Raw genomic sequence first — 19,891 nt, forward strand, 5'->3', positions numbered from 1 at the left:
TCCAAAGAATCTCTTTTGGTGGAATATCTATAAAAAAACCTGAAGAAAAGAATTTGAAATTAACATGGCAAGTGATGAACGAAATTAACCTTGAAGTCAAATATGAGTGAATGAAAGTTAAAGGTAAAGTAAAATAAAATTGAAAAAAATCATAACATATTATGCACGCAAAGGAAGAAAATAATTTGAAACCTCCCTCTGCAACCTTCCCAACCAGTCCAAGGCAACAAATCGGAGGGATGCGATTGCAAGTTGATGGCAAAGTGGTTCCGTTGAGAGATGAGACGATTTTGTGGGGGTGGTTCTGTTCAGGGGAGAGATGAGATGAAAATTGCAAGGAGGAGATGAATTTCATGGAGGAGATAGTGGAGGTAGGCAGGGTTTTAAGAGGGTTTTTGCTGATGGGATGTATTATTGATTTAAATAACTTATCACAGATTTTATATTAAGATAAAATCATGAAATAAACAACATAAATCCTAATCAAATCTAAAATTATAAAATGTACTAAATAAATATAGATAAAAACTATCAAAATCTAGCAAATCACAATAAAAACTCATAAAATCCGGAATTAATTAAAAATCCGAAAATTCAATAAAAATACCATAAAAAATAATTAATACTCTAAAAATAAATAATAATATAAATTAAGATAAAATACAGAAATAAACAACATAAATCCTAATCAAATCTAAAATTTAAAAATATACTAAATAAAAATAGATAAAAACTATTAAAATCTAGCAAATCACAATAAAAACTCATAAAATCCGGAATTAATTAAAAATCTGAAAATTCAATAAAAATACCATAAAAATTAATTAATACTCTAAAAATAAATCAAAAATAAATTAAGATAAAATCAAGAAATAAAAAACCTAAATCCTAATCAAATCTAAAATTTAAAAATGTATTTTTTTATTAAGGAGAAATAAGGTAAGGAAAAATCAGGGCACATGTGGCAAGTGGGGCCAAGGAGAAAGAGCTTACATGTAAAATATTAGGTGAGAATTAATCTGGGAGCGACACGTCACTAACTTGGCCTGTGAGAGCGACACGTCATGCTAGAAGTTGTTCTTTTCTAATATATATATTGATTGATATTGATTGATATGTAATTAAAAAGAATTTTATCATTTGTTAATAAGGTATTCACTAGCTATTGGCTTATCTAAAAAAAAACTAGTTATTCACAAATATAGCATGTATTATCTATATTAAATTATCACGGTCGGATCTTGACTTGACCCCGGTTCAACCTTTGAACCTTGAACCAATACCTTGACCGGTTTGATGACCAGTTTGGTTTTCAGAACATTGTTAATTTATGACAAAACAAGCACATGAAAATTAAAGTGAAGCAAAATTGTCATCTCAGTGTATGATACAATCTTTCACGTGACCCCACCTTTAATGAAAGTTCCCTAATGGTTTGTTGGATTGGAATATCTCTAAATACCAACAAGTCGTGGTACGAATCGGCCATAAAGCATAATAGATCCCGCTCTAAAACTATATATTAGTGTGTAAAGAACTTTTTCACACCATGCATAGAAAAATATTAAACATTTTTTTTTATCAAAAAAGAATTAGAGGTTGGAACTGTAGCAAAATTAAAATTAAAGCCCAAAAGTCTTAATATTATGAAGTGTTAAAGAGGCACACTATTGACCCAAAAATCACAGGCCCAGTTACTCTGTTTCTTACTTTATTTTTCTGCTGAGCACAGTGAGAGTGTGGAAACTGAAAACTAGGGTTCTATCTTTGCTTCTGCTTCTCCGTCAAATTTTGTATCTGAATCTGCGAAAATGACCAAATTGACGAAGCTAGGTCGACCCACCGGTCACCGAATGTCCATGCTCAGGTTAGTCTACTCTCAATTCAAACCTCCAATTCGCCTTTCCTCCAATACCCAGTTTCACTTTCCTTATTCAGAACCATGGTATTGCAGTTGGTAAAGCACGAACGCATCGAAACAACTGTTGCTAAGGAGGTCAGAAGGCTTGCAGATAACATGGTACAGCTTGGAAAGGAGGTGCGTGCATGTTTGTTTCTATAGATTATGTTGAATTGAATTAATTAACTTGGACAAGAATATATATTTTATTTAGTTCTTACTTAAGAGTTGTTAGAATATGATTTAAAACAGTTCATGTGACCCTTACCTAAGAGCTTAAGCTTTAGGATAATTTGTTACTTGACATACTACATAGTAGGTAGTTTGTGCATTGTCCACGCTTTAAGCCTAAAGGACGGAGGTCGAGAAATTGAGTTCAGCTGTGTTCCTTAACTTCAAATTTGCACATTTGAAATTTCATTGATGCCCTGTATCTCCTTAGCATACTCTGACGTAGTATAAGTCTTGATAGGTAAGAAGTGTGTAGACTTAGTCAACTTATATATAATAACTCATTAAATCATACCCTTTTGAGGTTCGAGGTAATTCTGTCACAAAGTTCATACCAATATCTTTCAACGGCCATTGCCCTGTAAAAAATGTTTCATACACCCTGCATTCATATCAGCTCTTCGTGCACATCTATGAGTACAACACAATAAACGTGGCATGCTAATATCTCTGTGGAGTGTGTATATTTGTTGCATCATGTTTTTGTTGAAATTAATGCTTCGTATACTTTTCCTTGACTATTTACTTTGCTGTTTGTTTCTATTGCACAAAGATTGTACCATGAATCTCTTGATAATATTTTATTGGTAAATATGAGGCAAACAGAGTTATCGTTGGGGTAATTTTTTTCAACTATTTTTATCATGTTTTGACATCATGTTCTTAGTATCCTGATAATTTGTAAAGGGAACTGGTTGAGTTAGGCCTCCCTAATTCTCATATGGTATCAGAGCTAAATCATTATTGATCATGTTATCCATCAATCCTCTATAGTATCTATCATAGCTATCAACATCTTTTGCGCAACAGTGAGGGCATTGCAAGGAATTGTGATGGGATTCTAGCCCATTTATCAAATTGTGCATCACTTGAAGTTCTTGAAGTTGTTGACAGGCTTCCTGGGATTATTATATTGGAGGAACTACCTCGCTTAAGAGGATTTGGCCACCTCAATTTATGGGAATTCAAGTCACTGGAGAAAATATTTCCCTCTACTTTTTTGCAAAAGATGTTGATAGCTATGACTATGATACATACTATAGGATTGGTGAATAACATGATCAATAATGATTTAGCTCTGATGCCATATTAGAATTAGGGAGGCCTAATTAACCCAAAATCTAACTCAAGAGTTGAGGGTTGCTCTACCCTTTAAAAAATGTTTCATACACCCTGCATTCATATCAGCTCTTCGTGCACATCTATGAGTACAACACAATAAACGTGGCATGCTAATATCTCTGTGGAGTGTGGATATTTGTTGCATCATGTTTATGTTGAAATTAATGCTTCGTATACTTTTCCTAGACTGTTTACTTTGCTGTTTGTTTCTAGTGCACAAAGATTGTACCATGAATCTCTTGATAATCTTTTATTGGTAAATATGAGGCAAACAGAGTTATCGTTGGGTTAATTTTTTTCTACTATTTTTATCATGTTTTGACATCATGTTCTTAGTATCCTGATAATTTGTAAAGGGAACTGGTTGAGTTAGGCCTCCCTAATTTTTTTTTTGATAGGCAGGCTTCCCTAATTCTAATATGGTATCAGAGCTAAATCATTATTGATCATGTTATTCATCAATCCTCTATAGTATCTATCATAGCTATCAACATCTTTTGCGCAACAGTGAGGGCATTGCAAGGAATTGTGATGGGATTCTAGCCCATTTATCAAATTGTGCATCACTTGAAGTTGTTGACAGGCTTCCTGGGATTATTATATTGGAGGAACTACCTCGCTTAAGAGGATTTGGCCACCTCAATTTATGGGAATTCAAGTCATTGGAGAAAATATTGCCCTCTACTTTTTTGCAAAAGATGTTGATAGCTATGACTATGATACATACTATAGGATTGATGAATAACATGATCAATAATGATTTAGCTCTGATACCATATTAGAATTAGGGAGGCCTAATTAACCCAAAATCTAACTCAAGAGTTGAGGGTTGCTCTACCCTTTAAAAAATGTTTCATACACCCTGCATTCATATCAACTCTTCATGCACATCTATGAGTACAACAGAATAAACGTGGCATGCTAATATCTCTGTGGAGTGTGGATATTTGTTGCATTATGTTTTTGTTGAAATTAATGCTTCGTATACTTTTTCTGGACTGTTTACTTTGCTATTTGTTTCTTGTGCTCAAAGATTGTACCATGAATCTCTTTATAATCTTTTATTGGTAAATATGAGGCAAACAGAGTTATCGTTGGGTTAATTTTTTTCTACTATTTTTATCATGTTTTGACATCATGTTCTTAGTATCCTGATAATCTGTAAAGGGAACTGGTTGAGTTAGGCCTCCCTAATTCTAATATGGTATCAGAGCTAAATCATTATTGATCATGTTATTCATCAATCCTCTATAGTATCTATCATAGCTATCAACATCTTTTGCGCAACAGTGAGGGCATTGCAAGGTATTGTGATGGGATTCTAGCTCATTTATCAAATTGTGCATCACTTGAAGTTCTTGAAGTTGTTGTCAGGCTTCCTGAGATTATTATATTGGAGGAACTACCTCGCTTAAGGATTTGGCCACCTCAATTTATGTGAAGTCAAGTCACTGGAGAAAATATTGCCCTCTACTTTTTTGCAAAAGATGTTGATAGCTATGACTATGATACATACTTTAGAGGATTGATGAATAACATGATCAATAATGATTTAGCTCTGATACCATATTAGAATTAGGGAGACCTAACTCAACCCAAAGTCTAACTCAAGAGTTGAGGGTTGCTCTACCATTTATAAACACTTGTATGGTCATATCCCTAGCCAATGTAGGACTTCTAACAAACTCTTAAGTATAGTTTTGCCTCAATTTTGTGCCATGTCTGTAGAATTGTAAATATATATTACCTGATTGGATGGTTATTTTTTCTTCATATATGTTCTGAACTTCTAGATGCTAGGAGGCGTCGGAGAACTCGACCTCGGGTAGTCCAGAAGAAAAAGAGGAGACTGTTACCATTTATTCCTTCAGAAGATCCTGCCCAGAGACTGAAACAAATGGGTTCCCTTGCTTCTGCTTTAACAGCATTGCATATGGAATACAATGATCATCTCACATACATGCCTGGAATGGCTCATGGATCTGCTAATGACGCCGATTTTGAACGTGGTGGCATGCAGGTCTCTACTAACTAATTTTCTTTGCAGATTTTTTACTGCTAGAAGTGTACCGTAACAAACATACTAATTACCATGAACATCTCCATCATTTTGTAATATTTTTATATTTTTTCCTCTTAGACCCTCTCCATGGAAGACACGGAGACCTTGTTTTTTATTTACTGCTAGAAGTGTACCGTAACAAACATGCTAATTACCATGCACATCTCCATCATTTTGTAATATTTTTATTTTTTTCCTCTTAGACCCTCTCCATGGAAGACACGGAGACCTTAGAAAACTGCAAAGCTATGTCTACAAGAGGCGAATGCCCTCCCTTTATGGTTGTTTTTTATTCACGTGAAGGGTACATCTTGAACTCATCACCATGAAGTAGAAAATCAATTTATGTTGCCTTAATATTTAGCAGACTTTCCCTTTCTTAAATTGTTGCCATGGGAAATTTATGGCAATTTATGTTGTAGAGCGAGCCCAATTATGCGGCTTAGAGATGAATAGAGTAGTAGCCTAGGAAAACTTTCTTCATTTAGGTGATATCTCAAAATTTGAACTGAGATATTAACAAGAGTTTCAAGGAATCGAAAAGATTATGAGATTTTACCTTAATTTATTACATTTGATATTTATCTTCTTTTACTCAATGCTCATCATTTACTATTATGTTGGTCAATCCTGTTTTGTATGCCAACTAAATCCTTGAGGGATATGAATTTACTTGAAAGTGCTCTTTTAGATGTATTTCTCCCTCTTCTTTAAATGTAATTTACTTACATCTATAACTTACTAAAGCTAGAGGGAATTGGCCACTGTTCATCAAAGAAAACCCGCAGGAGCCGGGTTCATAGTTACGGACAATCCAGCTGCCAAAATCTTCCTCTGCCGTATTGTATCTCCGGAAGATTTGCTTGATCTACTACTTCGGATTTGTACCGGAATTGCCCCCTATCTGACCTTGATTTTCTGCAAATTGTTTTATCATGGTTGCTATAAAAACTCAATCCATGATTCCATGTTCACACTCTCAACCTCGATTCCCACGCGCCATGAAAACTAGGGTTCAAGCTTGATCTTCCTCTTCCCCTCTCTCCCTCTCAATGGCTTCATCTTCCTTACTCTTACGACCGGAGCTCAAGTTTCTTCCGCCACAAATCACCCCAAAACGTCGTTGTTTTTCCCTCTCCGGATTTTGCCTATGCTCCGTTTCTCGGCACAATGTCTCTCTTCGCATGCGAATCCGCCCTGTCAAGGAAGAAGGTGCTGCAGTGGTTGACTTGGCAGAGAGAGCGAGCGATGTCAAATGGACTGGAAACGGAGCTGCTACTTCTGCTGCTGCACGAGGTGGCACTAATGGCTTTGTGAGAGGTTACGACTTGAATGGAAGCTTGGTGAAGTATGGTAATGGTAATGGAAATGGCGCGGCGGTGGGAGGAGATTTTGCTGCTGAAGCGTCGAGCAAGAGGAAGAGGAGGTTGGAGGAGATTGGCAAAGAAGATGCGTGGTTTAAACAACGCGGGGAGCCGCAGGTTGAGGTGGCGGGAACGTCAGTCGAAGATATCCGCAGTTACAATTGCTGGATTCTCTTGAAAATTCTTCAAGATTTGGTACCCTAATTTACAATTGAGAAATGAGTGCTTTTGAAGGAGCGGCTGAGGGAGAAGAGGAATGAGAAGCATTGTTGAGAGATGAGGTGGGTCTGTGGTGTGGTGGTTGTCGCGGAGGTCCTCGAACTCTAACACTCCGTCGTCGTCGTCGTTACCGTAGCTGTCTCTCTCTGTTTGGAGGATGATGACAGGAGTGGCGAAATTGGCCTTTTGTTGTTTGCAACAGCGGAAAGACATGAGGCCCAACATGGATGAGGCCTGGAAATCTTGAGAGCAATAAAGAGTGATGAGCTTGACACAAGAGAATCAAAAGCAGTGGATGTTGTGACAGATGAAATTGTGCTTCTGAAGAAGGTTCCTTCACCAGTAAAGCTGTTTTGGGGATTTTATTGCAGCCCTTCATGATCTGGTATAGCAATTGTGATTTTTATTTTTTGTATGTGTATTGTATTTTGATCTATTCCAAATCATGTAGGGGAATTTAATGATGGCTCAGTATCTGTGTTTACTGGTCTTTCAGCATCAAAAGGTTCAAATGGCAACTCAATGCCTTCTCTGTTGCTTTCCATCTTGAACTTAATCTTTTACAGTATTATTTTTTCAATGGATATGACTAAGTATTAATTTTGTTCCTCTTGGACTTTGAGTTTCTCTCTCACCCATCATAGCTATGCTATCATTTCCCAAATTTCATTTTTCCTGCCATGAACTTCATCCCCCTCTTTTTTTTCTTATCAATTATGCTAAATAGCAAAACACACTCTTTTTCTTCATCCATTTATTTACAGCTTTGAAAGTAGTTTCTTATTTATTGATTTAGGCCATTTTTTAAGACCTACCACCAGGTGATATTTGAGATGTTGTTTGACTTTGTATGTGTTCTATGATCTTTCTTTCTTTCTTTCTTTAATATGGGGGTTGTGGTCTTCTACTTCCGTCTTCTAGAAATTTCTCCATAGCATCTTAAATTGCCAGAAAATTTGATAACTTGATATCCTTTTTTTTACTATAAAATTAAGGAATGCATGCCAAAAGTGGAGCATCCAGAATCTTATGCAGTTCCAGAAGTAAGTATCTTAGGCTTCCTATGTATTACTTCTTGCACCAAACAGTTAAAGGATCTTCATAAATTAGCATGATGCAGCAAATTTATCTGGTCATGGTTTGATTCAGTTTGTTATAATCTAGAGTCCGTGTATGTGAGTAACATTAATCATTTATAAGGTGGGGAGGGGGAACAAACACCTTTTTGTCCAAAACTGAGAAACTAGAACAAGTTTATTTGATGAAATGTAAAACAAATTTTTGGTTTCATATTAATTTCACTCCTTGCAACTGCAGAATTAACCTGATTTTGGGTTTTCCACATATATATTGCAGGTTGCAAAACAATGTAATGTATATCAGTGTGATGCCTTTGTCCCAGTGACAATTCACTCTCTTGGAAGAAAGCATTTCAAAATGATGAATTGGCTCTTTCTAAAGGTATTTCAAGAATGATCATTGTTCTTACTTCTGAAAATTTTACTTGCTTCTTTAGATAGAGATATAAACACTTATTCAGAAGCTAATCTGAGCAGTTTATGAAAGTAAGCTCAAAACAACTTATAGATAAACCATAAGCTATTTTTATAGGCTCAAATATGTTCTTCTAAAGCGGCCTAAATACATTTTCCTCAAGTTGCAGATTGTTTCCCTAACAAAGATTGTCGTACTGGTTAACAACTCAATTTGCTGGCGGAATCATGTCTGCAGTGATGGGATTCATAACATTCATCCGCTTGACACCGAACATGCCAAGGAAAATCACTGAAGTTGCCCTGTATGGTGGCTCTGTGTATTATGATGGCAACATAATGAAAGCACCTGCAATTTCCAGTGATGAACACATGGCTTTGATGAAGCGCATGGCTGAACTAGAAGAGGAGGAGGAAATGCTGAATAATGCTCTAAGCCGAGTAAGTACTCTAGAAGTAGACTTGGCTACAGCCAAAAAGGTATGGTTTCCATCAAAATTGAATGTTATCATTGGAATCACATGTTATATAAATATCTTACAGTAGATAGATACGAAGTAATGATTCGGGAAGGGATAAATGTAAGATACAAAATAGATCAGACCACATCACAACAAATACATTAAATGATAATGTGCTACTGCTATTCATATACGAGAAAGTAACTTAAAATATCTTACTGCAAGAATATTGGTTGATGATGGTGTCTATAAATATGGGTGTGAGTTTGATTTCGTGGCACACTCTAATCATCCTACCATGTATCCTGATTTGGTTATATTCTCTTTGTAATTCTTTCGCGTAGGTCCGTCATCTTCAGCTTTTCCAAACTTTCCCTCTAATCCAGGATCTTGGTGGATACTTTGCAGAGAGTGGGTGTTGAGATGCAAACTCTAGAGATGGTACCAAATCGCTGAAGGAGAAGATATTTACTGCAGAGGTAGATCTTGAAATTGCAAGATGAGATTTGGCAAAAAGGTTTTGGCGAGAGGGATTTGGATGCTGAACTAGCATATGGAGTACCTTAAATTCAGGTCATTAAAGAATTCATAGTTGATCTGTGTTTCTGTGCAAAAAAAAAAAGAATATGGATGTAGGCGTCTATGGTTCTTTTGACTGAAAATATTTTTATGCTAATTTTATTAGACTAATTCCAGTTTTTATGTAACACAGATTTTTTTTTTTGTAAAATTGATGCCTATATATATAATTGTTTGACAAATGCTTTTTGCTTTATCTATATCTGTCCAATTACAAGTTATAGTTACAGCTCTTTTCTTTGTTCAAAAACTACTAAAAGCTAATAATGCATTTGAATGATTCATGGTTAGTTGACTTAGTTCTGATTTCTGAAAGGGAATACTGACTTAAAGGATTTGTACCAAAGGTTTATTTGTAATTGTTTAGATATTGTGACACCAATGAACATAGCTTCTACTAAGCAGATAGAAATCAGATGAGCATGTTAAATTGATAGGAATATTGTAGTCTGTAGACAATTAAAACAAGATGACCCACACTGTAACATGGTTATACCTTACTTCCTAAGTGGAATGAGGTAGAGCAAGATATTCATCATAATACTTACAAAACACCCACTGTATATATGTTGGTAGTAAACAAGGGAGGCGATGAAGGGGATGAGTGAAACGGCTTCTAGGAGGTATTCGAGGGCATGTGTGGGAGGAGTTGAGGAGGCGTTGGAGATCAAAGAGGCATTGTTGAGAGGGAGGAGATGGGTTTGTGGTGTGGTGGTTGTCGGGGAGGTCCTCGAACTCTACCACTATGCGGGATATGGTTTCCTCCATCTCCGTCGTCACCATCGCTGTCTCTCTGCTTCCTAGGATGATGTATTCATATTTGTAGTTAAGTATATTAATTTTTTAAGATATACATTAATGTTCTGTGATATATCTAAATTAGATTTGGCTAGAGAAAAATTGACTAAAGCTATATTCAAGCTCCATGAGATTCTTCTAAATACATCTTGGATTGCTATTGTTTATTTCTTAATTTTTGACTTTAAGCTATCATCGAATTTATGACGTACACATTTGAGGGCGTGCTTTAGTTAGGTGAGTATTGAATACTGATGCATGTTCTTTTAGAATAGCATTTCTTATCTCAGGCCTGCAATATATGCATAATTTATTTGTTAACTTTTTTCTCTCTTTGGCTTTTAATTTCAGTTTTAATGGTAAGAACATGCTGCATCTTTTATCAGATTTGGTTGACAGACATATTATGATGTGGGCATATGATACTAATTAGATTTAATTTTTTTAACACTTGCTGCAGATAAAAATTGATTTGGAAATATTTCAAGAATGATTATCTTGTGAAAAGTCCAAATGGTACTCTGTGGAATGCCCAAGGGTGTGGAATGGTTATCATTTTACACACCGCCCTACCTTGATTAACATGGTGTTGCCAAACGGGTATGTTACTGAGTGGTTTTTGAATTGGGACGAAACGAGCTACCCTAAATGCATGATAGGCATCGGGTGGTATGAGTATTGTTGGGCAAGCAGGTTCAATTTCACCGATTAGTTGAGATTTTCATAGCTGCAAGCGCCTGATACTTTTCAAGTTGTAGTTGTTCGAAACCCTTGAGTGTGTGGTGGTTTAATAGTTTCAATTGAAGTATGTAATAACTTTGATTCTATGTTTCTTAGCGTATTGTACGTGTTGATGTTTCCTGTTTGTGTACTTAGTTTTGACATTGTGAAAAAATAATTAATGTGAATATATGAGTACTTGGGATCACATAAATGATAATAAAATAATGAACCGTTGTTGGATTAAATTAATCACAATTGTTTCAACGAAATTAATGATTTAGAGATCGTGCATCGCACAGGTATAATCACTAGTTCAAAAAGAAGATCTTGTCATGCGTTTAGTGAAATCATATATGCTATAGATTTTCAATGAAGTTCACGCTGAGAGTAAATTCTGCATTGTTCTGTTACTTTATATGCGTGCATATACATTTACTAATGAGGGCTTTTCTTTCTTGTTTTTGATGATCTCTCTTCTTATTTTTCTTTATTTTGTAAGGATTTCCAATAAGTAATGCTTGAGGAGCCAAAGTCTTGAGTGAAACCTATGAAACAGCTGCCTCTGGAGTTCAGTTAACAGAGATTGAGTTCAAAAAAGTCGGCAGCTATGAATGTAAGACTCTGGTACTCAGTCTCTACATTGGATTTAGCTACCATGTTTTACTTGTTGGACCACCATGAAGTGAGTTTGGGTCTGAAAAAGATGTATGAACCAAAATGTTGATATCATATTATTTGGATCCAAAGCTCAATATGCATTACACAAAATGCATGAAGAGGCAGTGGAAGGCCAAGATAATCTAGCCACAATGCCAAACCATAGTCTAAAGTACCCTTAAGATACCGCAAAACTCCTCTTGACTAGTTCTTCAAGAGGTTGTGACATGAATTGGCACAACTTACTAACACAAACCGTTTTTTGGAATAGTGATAGTTGCATATTTTAAGGCACCCACAATTAACCTGTAGAGAGAATGACCACTCATATAATTAGAAATTAGTACCATCTCTTGTTAGTTTATAGCCTCATGGAAGTAGAGTATAAATCCCTTTAGACCGAGAGAAGTGAGCCAACATAGAGTTTCTTTAACTGAATTCCAAGAAAACAGTCAAGCTCTCATGCTTGTTTAAGGATAGAATTATCATTGAGTTTTTGGGTGTTTAGTTTCATTTAGTCTGTTTAGGGAAGGCACTCAACAAGAAATTGAAGATTTACCCTTTAATTCAATTGAACCATTTTACGCTCGAATGCGGTCCCCAAAGCCATACAATGCCAACAACCCAAAGCGAACAAAAAATAAAGGAAACCCCCAAAACAAAAACCAGCTAAAGAGCTAAATAAAAATAGCTAGAGAATAGAAGAACTCAGACCAAAAGAGCAATCCACTAGAAGAACACTAAAGGATAAAACAGTCGGCTTCGATTAGGGTTGGCAATGGGCCCCGTGGGTGCGGCTTTGGCCATTCCCAAACTTAACAACCAAACCCAAACCCAAATTCAAATGGGTGCGAAAGTTAAACCCAAACCCAAACCCCTGGATTTCGGGTTACCCAAACTCAAAACCCAATGTGAGCACCGAACCGGCAAAAAAACAAAAATATTGACCCGGAAGCAACATGTACATAAGAGAACAACATGAACATAAACTGATTAAATCTCATAATCATTCCAATACAAAGGAAAAAATATAGTTCATGAACATAAGCCTACTTAGTAAGTTTAAAGAAAACTCTACTTAGTAACTTTAATAATATATATAAGGGCTGGTAATTACAAGCATAAGGCTTCGGGTTTGAGTTTGGGTTTGGGTGCGGGTTTAATCAATCTCATACCCAAACCCAAACATGTTTTAAAATTTGGGTGAAACCCAAACCCAAAGAAATCGGATTTCTCTCGAAATTTCAGGTCGGGTTCGGGTTTTCTTGCCATCTCTACCTCCGATCAAAACCACCAAGCCACTGACCACCGCCCGTAAGGAGGCATGCACCCATAAAGTTGGGCCATAATTTTGTTCAAAGCAACCTCATAAGTACAATCATACCTCATATCCAAGTACTTCCTCATCAATCGAGCACTCCTCGCCCTAGTCATAACACCCTACGGGTCCAAAAACTCCAACGACAGAAGCCTCAAGTGATTCCCTTCTTTTTCCTACACAGAGGTTGTGTCCTCATATTAATGACAACCACTAGAAATCCCAACTAGATCAACATTTTTCCTATCTCTCTTCTCAACTTTTTGGGGTCTTCCCCTAGACTTAGGGGATTTATATACAGATGACCCCAAAACTGATTTCCTTGGTCATCCACGACGTCTAGGGGTAACCCTATTCAAATCCTCCCTGATAGAAAAAGTACAACCTTGAAGAAAAATATCTTCACCAACTCCAAGAGTCACGCCCAAAATTAAGTTGTATCCACCATCAATACCGCTATTGTCTGTGCAAGGAGATTGATTCACCATCACCTCTCCTATTAGTCAACAATCATTCCTCATCAAGCACCCTCTCACCATCAAGCCTTTTGTACATGTGATTGGAAATCCTCTTCAATCGACTGCACTTGTTTCACTTCTTCAAATACCTGCAATTGTTCCTCTTCCTCAAATATCTCTGCTTGAAAAGGATTTGGAAAAATAAACTCATCCAATCGAGGCCTCTCAACCCAACCTAACAAAGATTCTGAGGGAGTCCTTAAGAATCCGTCCAAAAGACCATGCTCCACAATATCAAATTTAGAACTAGAGGCCAAAAGTTCGAGGAAGAGCATGTTGGTTGGAGACTTCCAACTTGAGAAACTTTCCTAACAAAATAGTTTTATTAAGGAAGTTTTATCAAACAAATAATGAATAAAATACAAAATTTCATGATGTGAATTTATGAAAATCTAAAATTTTAAACCAATCTCCATATCAAGATGAAAACTTGATATATGTAATAAATAAATAAATAAATAAAGCATGTTTGGAGATCATAAATAGGTTTAGAACAACTTCTTTGAGGGATAACTAATATATATATAACTATAATGAAATTTTACTAGTGAATTATTTATTGGGATATGCATTAGTATCTTAATATTACTTAGATTCAATTATCCTATCTTAAATATGAAAGAGATACATGTAGAGTCACACAGATAGAATTAATCACTAGAATGTAATATAATGCCTTATTGGGTTAGGTTCATCAGATGAACATTCATTGGGTCTGGTTCTTTGGATGAGCCCAATAGGCATTAAGGAGAATTAGGGTTGGCCATATTATGATGCTTATAAATAGAGCATAATATGCTCAAATCCTAGCGATACGCTTTTCTCAGACTCTTGCTTCCGCAAGGATTTCTAGTGGAAGCATTCGCACAAACTTATGTAGAGACGAAGCTTCTATTGCTTCGTGGTTCACGTCTTCAAGAAGTAATCTTTATTCCCTCTTGGGTTTTTGTTTATTGTTTGATTTTTGAAACATGGTTTTGCAAGTCCGTCTCATATAGGGAAGTCTTATTACGCTGCGATAACCAACCACATAATTCTCAAAGTGGTATTAGAGCCAAACTTTCGAATCGTGTTTTGAGTTTTGTGAAAGCATGAGTTATGTGATTTGTGAATCAATCTGTTGTTGTAAACTTAAGTTGTTGTAAGTTAAAAAAATATATTATAAATTAATGCTAAAAAATATACTTATATAAATTCTAAAATTTAGTAATTACTCAAAACTTCCATGAATGCTTTTTAAAATGAATTTATATTAATAAATGGTGTCAAGGGTCACTTTAAATTATTTAAACTTTTAATATTAAATATGTTTAAAATAAGAAAGAAATTAAATATTATCTAAAAATATTCAAAATCAAATAAGTAATTGTAAAAAATTTATCAATTTCCAAATATTTAAGAAAATAACATTTAAAATTGTTATTCTATAACATAAATAGTTATTTATTTTTCTCATCACGTATGGAAGGGACTCACATTATAGCTATGGACAATCGTTACTAAAGTTATATTCGTGTATCCCCCCCACAAAAATGTCTTCACTCTTAAGCTTGTGGGCCACAATACAATGCATGTTAAGATTGAACTTCAGGCTCAGCTGGTCACAATTCCTTGATAACTCCGTCAAATGTTTTTGCTAAGGAAACCCTCCACTAGTTATGTGACAGGATACCAATTTTTGTATGATTATTATTTTCAAAAATACGTTTGAGAGTTTCAATTCCAAAGTAAAAGTTGATAACGACAAAATCTTAACTGGCGTTGAGTGGAAAGTGTAAAGCTGAGTTGTTCTAACTTCACATGCAGAAAAGTTTAAATTTTTTACAAAAAACTAAAACCTCATATATATATATATATATCCTTGGATAAGTTCTCATCACGTCAATCACACAAGTACTCTACTATCTCTATCTATTTCTTATTTCTGTCACTCTTTTTTTTTCCTGGTTATTATGTAAACACTGAATATAGTTTAATCATCTTGGCAGGATTTGAATTTTAAAAAATTAGGGGAACCACGCCATGAGGAAGAATAAAGTGGTTGAGACTAGACGACAAGAACTCGCAATTGTTAGCAGGACAATTGTTCAATATTTGGTGTGTCAGAAAAATTACAGTGTCGATCAAGGACCACCTATATTTGATGGATGCCAATAATTTATGCCTAGTGGAGAAGGAGTCGTTGCTATGACATGTGCAGCTTGTGGATGCCAAATGGAGTACCACAAAAAACATGTACATGTTGAAGTGAATTTGGGTGATAATGGTTGTTCTCATGAGTCATCAACAAGTGGACGTTGATGACATGAACAACTTCATGAAGTATTGTAGTGAATGGTTTGGTGTTGTTTTCTACTTCTTTGGCTTTTGTACCGTTCCCTACTATTTCATATGATTTTAAATTTCAGTGTAATGATGGACTGTGATACATGACATCTTTTTGTGGTATTTTGATGTTGTAAAAATGACAAATACAATTTTAAGTCAAACTGAAGTTGTTTTTGTTATCAAAAGTATTAGTGACTCATTACTTATTCTGTCATTATGCCTTATCAAAATATATTTTGAGGGTGTAATCTCAAAACTTTTTCCCTTTTCAGCCATTCCTTTTTCATTAGCCAATATAAATTTCTTTCAGATTTTTTTGATTTCTACCTAACTGATTTTCCACTTCAAAAACTATAAGATGAAAGTGAATTTTATCCTTAGTTTTTTCCATTGTGAATGCTTATTTATTTCGGAGATCTCAATTTTGATGTTTAATTAAGACCTCTAAGTATTTCCCACTTACCAACTCTCACAAGTTTTGTCATTTTATCTACTTTTCTTTTTCACTATGGTAGTCTCTTTTATTGAATCCAAATTTATAGCACGCTTTGAGACTTTTGAAGAACTCAATATTCCTTTTACTATATCATAATTCAGTTAGCTTCTTTAGCGTGTTGAACATATCTGTTGTGCATGAATAAAAATGATTTTTGTATGTTATTGGCATTTCCCAAATCCGAATAAGATCATGTTGTGCGTATTCAATCGTGAGTGTTTATCTCTTACGCCATAGAAACAATTCAATTAAATTGATTAATTGCACTATTTCCTTAAAACTTATTATAACGATCTCTTTGGCAAATAGCATATTGGGTTAATAGTCTTCCAAATCTGAATATAACAAAAATAGTTATGTTAAATAAGTTTCTAAAACACATTATTAATAGAATACAATACTTCATTATGTTAATTTATCAAAAAATAAATTTTAAACAAATCTCCATATTAGGAGGAATTATAAATCCATATTAATATATAACAATAAAAGAATATATCATGTTTGGAGCATCATAAATAAATTTAAAACAACTTTCATTGAGAGTTGATTAATATATTAATAACGATGAAACCACAGGTGAATTATTTGGGGGTATATCACATATTAAGGGAAGAGAATGGGGTGGCGGATTTTTTGGCCAACTTTGGGAGGGAGAATGTAGATTTAATTTGGGGGTTTAGGTGAGTGAAAATAGGATGGAAGGATTGTTTGTTTCGGTTCTATTTGGGTGTGTTTTCTCTGGTTTTAGTACTGGAGCAGTTTTGACTTTTTACATGGGCCTATTTTTCTGGTTTTGTTGAGCGGTGGGGGAGTGGTATGTTGTGTTGTTGGTTGTGTGATTTTGCGTGCTGGGTGTTGAGTGTGAGAGAGGGGGGGGGGGGGGGTGCGGTGGTATTTTCTTTTTGGTGTGATGGGTTGGTTGGTTGCTACCAGTTATGGTGATTTTAAATTGATCAAATGTGGGGCTTGCTTTAGCAGAGGTGGTTACTGGGAGTTGGGTTTGGCACCCCACCCATGGGGCTTGACACCCCACTTTATCAAATACGGAATTTAAAATTCCGTATTCTCCCTATTGAATACGGAACTTAAAATTCCGTACTGTATTTAAGCATGCGTGTCACATTTTCAACCACTCATTATATACTAAAACAGATACGGAATTTTATTTTCCGTATTGATACGGAACTTTAAATTCCGTATTTAATAAAGTGGGGTGCAAAGCCTAAGGGGTGGGGCACCAAACTCAATTCCCGTGGTTACTGTGTAATTTTCTGTGTTGTGGGTCTGGCTTTGTGTTTTGTTTTGCATTATGTAGGTCGATGGATTATAAGAAGGAGTTGATGATGGCATGGTGACTTGGTAGTAGTGTATTTTGTTGTATGTTGGTGGTTTTTTAAGTCTTATGCAAAACAATTTATTTTGTATCGATCGGGAAAAGGGTCATAGTTGCAAGACTTATTTGATTTAAGTTGTATGGAGGGTTGCTTTTTGGACTCTTAGGATTTTGTGTACTATTTTTCTTTCATTGGGTCTTTATCCCAATTGAGTTTTTTTAGTAAAGTTTCATTGAGGCTCACTTCCTAAGTTTTGTTTTTGCCCTCTTAGAGCATCAGCAACAAAGAAACTTTATGAGTTTCTTTATGACATGTCATCTGAAGTAAAGTTTCTTAACTGTTGCAGAAAATTAAGTTTCTCCACGTGGCAAGCAACTTTGCTCCAAAGTTTCTTTCTAGAGAAACTTTGCTCAAAGTTTCTCTTCTAAATTTAATGATTAAAAAATAAATAAAAAACAAATAAAAAAGCAAATAAATAGGTAACTGGATTTACAAGAAAGTAGTAGGGTATATTGTGGGATCCATTTAAGAAACTTTTTAGAGTAGAGTTTATTAAAGTGGTTTAAATGACGTGGCATTACCAAAATTTAAATTAGAAACTCTAATGAGTTTCTTGGATAATGATGCTCTTAGTTTGTACCTTGGTTTGTTACCTTACTTCATGGGAGGGTTGTTCCCATGTGCTTTCATTTTTTAATAAAATTTCTTTTGTTGTAAAAGTGAGTGAGTTCGGCTTACAATAAATTTCATTATGAATAAAAGTTATGGAAATCCTTAGTAAGTAATCTAAAATTTAGAGACATGTTAGGATTAAATAGAAACATGTATTATAAATGTGTCTTGTGTGTATTAACTTTTCATTTAAAATATTTCAAAGAATTAGTGTATATATATAAATTTTTTTGGTCTTGACCAATGTATCCCCGCAACCGACAGCCGTGAGACTAATTCCTCGCCCCGCTGTCAGCGCACTAAACAGTATGGGCTGACCAATTACTGTATATATATAATAGTAAATATTTTTCTAGTTTTTTTGTCTTTAATAAGGTATTTCACAGTTGATAGTTGTGAAACTAATCTATCCCTCATGTGTGAATAAATAGTTTATAAGTAAAAATTTACAAAACAAATGTAATTGTTTTGAGATATCTTTATTTAAAAAAATAACATGTGTAGTTTTTGAATTTTCATTGTGTTCAATATAATAGTAATTAGGGTTAATCATTGTATTAGTTCATGTCTTTGCGTCGTCGTTTGAACTAAGTCCCTCCCCAGAAAAATATAAAAAAGGATCTTCTCATTGGTAAAGTGTTTGGAGCTGTCTCATTGGTAAAGTGTTTGGAGCTGGTCCTCATCGGAGCAGAGACTTAATTCAGACAACGACTCAAACACAAGGACTAATATGAGGATTAACCCTAGTAATTATTGACTATTTCATAAATTTATACCCACATAATAAACATAACTATGTTAAAAAAGTCAAACACGGCATAAAACCAATATTTTTGTAATGTAATTTTGTGTTGAGCTAAATTAATATATATGAAAAATGAATGAATAATATATTTCTGATGATTTAAGTTTGTTCTGGTCAATAAGATAAGATTGAGAGATTATATTTCAATATGTTTCCATAGATTTTAACAAGGTTGATGATATTTTAGCTAAGTTGAGACTTGAGGAGAGGGAAGAGATGAAGTCTTGGGTTTCTCCTCCTAGGGACGTTCGCCTGTTGGAGAAGATAAGCGCTTATAACAAATAGGCTTAATTGCAGCTTTGGTCCCCGACGTTTACCAATACCACGATTTTGGTTCTCCACCTAATTTAATTACATGGATGGTCCCCGACGTTGTAGGCAGTGTGCAACGTTAGTCCTACCGTTTATTTCTTAATGGATGAGGCTTACGTGGACGCCCAATTGGAGAGAGAAAGGAGGTATGAGGAGAGAGGGAAGCACGTGAGTATCACGTGACCCTTATCTGAACTCATTATACCCAAACCTCTGACCTCCCTAGAACGAAGAAGGTAACACAATTTAGATCCCTAGGGTTTCAGATTTGGGTATAATGGGTTCATATAAGATTCACGTGAGTTCACGTGATACTCACGTGCTTCCCTCTCTTCTCATACCTCCTTTTTCTCTCCAACTAGACGTACACGTAAGTCTCCTCCATTAAGAAATAAACGGTAGGACTAATGTTGCACACGACCTACAACATCGGGGACCATTCATGTAATTAAATTAGGTGAGGGACCAAAATCGTGGCATTGATAAACGTCGGGGA

The 19,891-nt window shown here is 35.2% G+C and overlaps 1 long non-coding RNA gene across 24 annotated transcripts; it reads left to right on the plus strand.

Moving 5' to 3' along the window:
* The first annotated feature begins 1,678 nt into the window (after positions 1-1,678).
* Positions 1,679-15,975, plus strand: LOC130712349 (uncharacterized). Of its 24 annotated transcripts, none has more exons than XR_009010878.1 (10): positions 1,681-1,867; positions 1,955-2,038; positions 5,047-7,283; positions 7,894-7,941; positions 8,255-8,359; positions 8,562-8,871; positions 9,197-9,425; positions 10,690-11,034; positions 11,452-11,565; positions 15,434-15,975. It is a non-coding gene; the product is annotated as an uncharacterized LOC130712349 (long non-coding RNA). The 24 variants fall into 24 exon arrangements; XR_009010893.1 differs by having other exon boundaries at positions 1,682-1,867; positions 5,047-5,273; positions 5,519-5,619; positions 7,894-8,359; XR_009010888.1 differs by having other exon boundaries at positions 1,683-1,867; positions 5,047-5,619.
* The last annotated feature ends 3,916 nt before the right edge of the window (positions 15,976-19,891 follow it).

Source organism: Lotus japonicus, chromosome 1 (assembly GCF_012489685.1).
Source record: "Lotus japonicus ecotype B-129 chromosome 1, LjGifu_v1.2".
NCBI lineage: Eukaryota > Viridiplantae > Streptophyta > Magnoliopsida > Fabales > Fabaceae > Lotus > Lotus japonicus.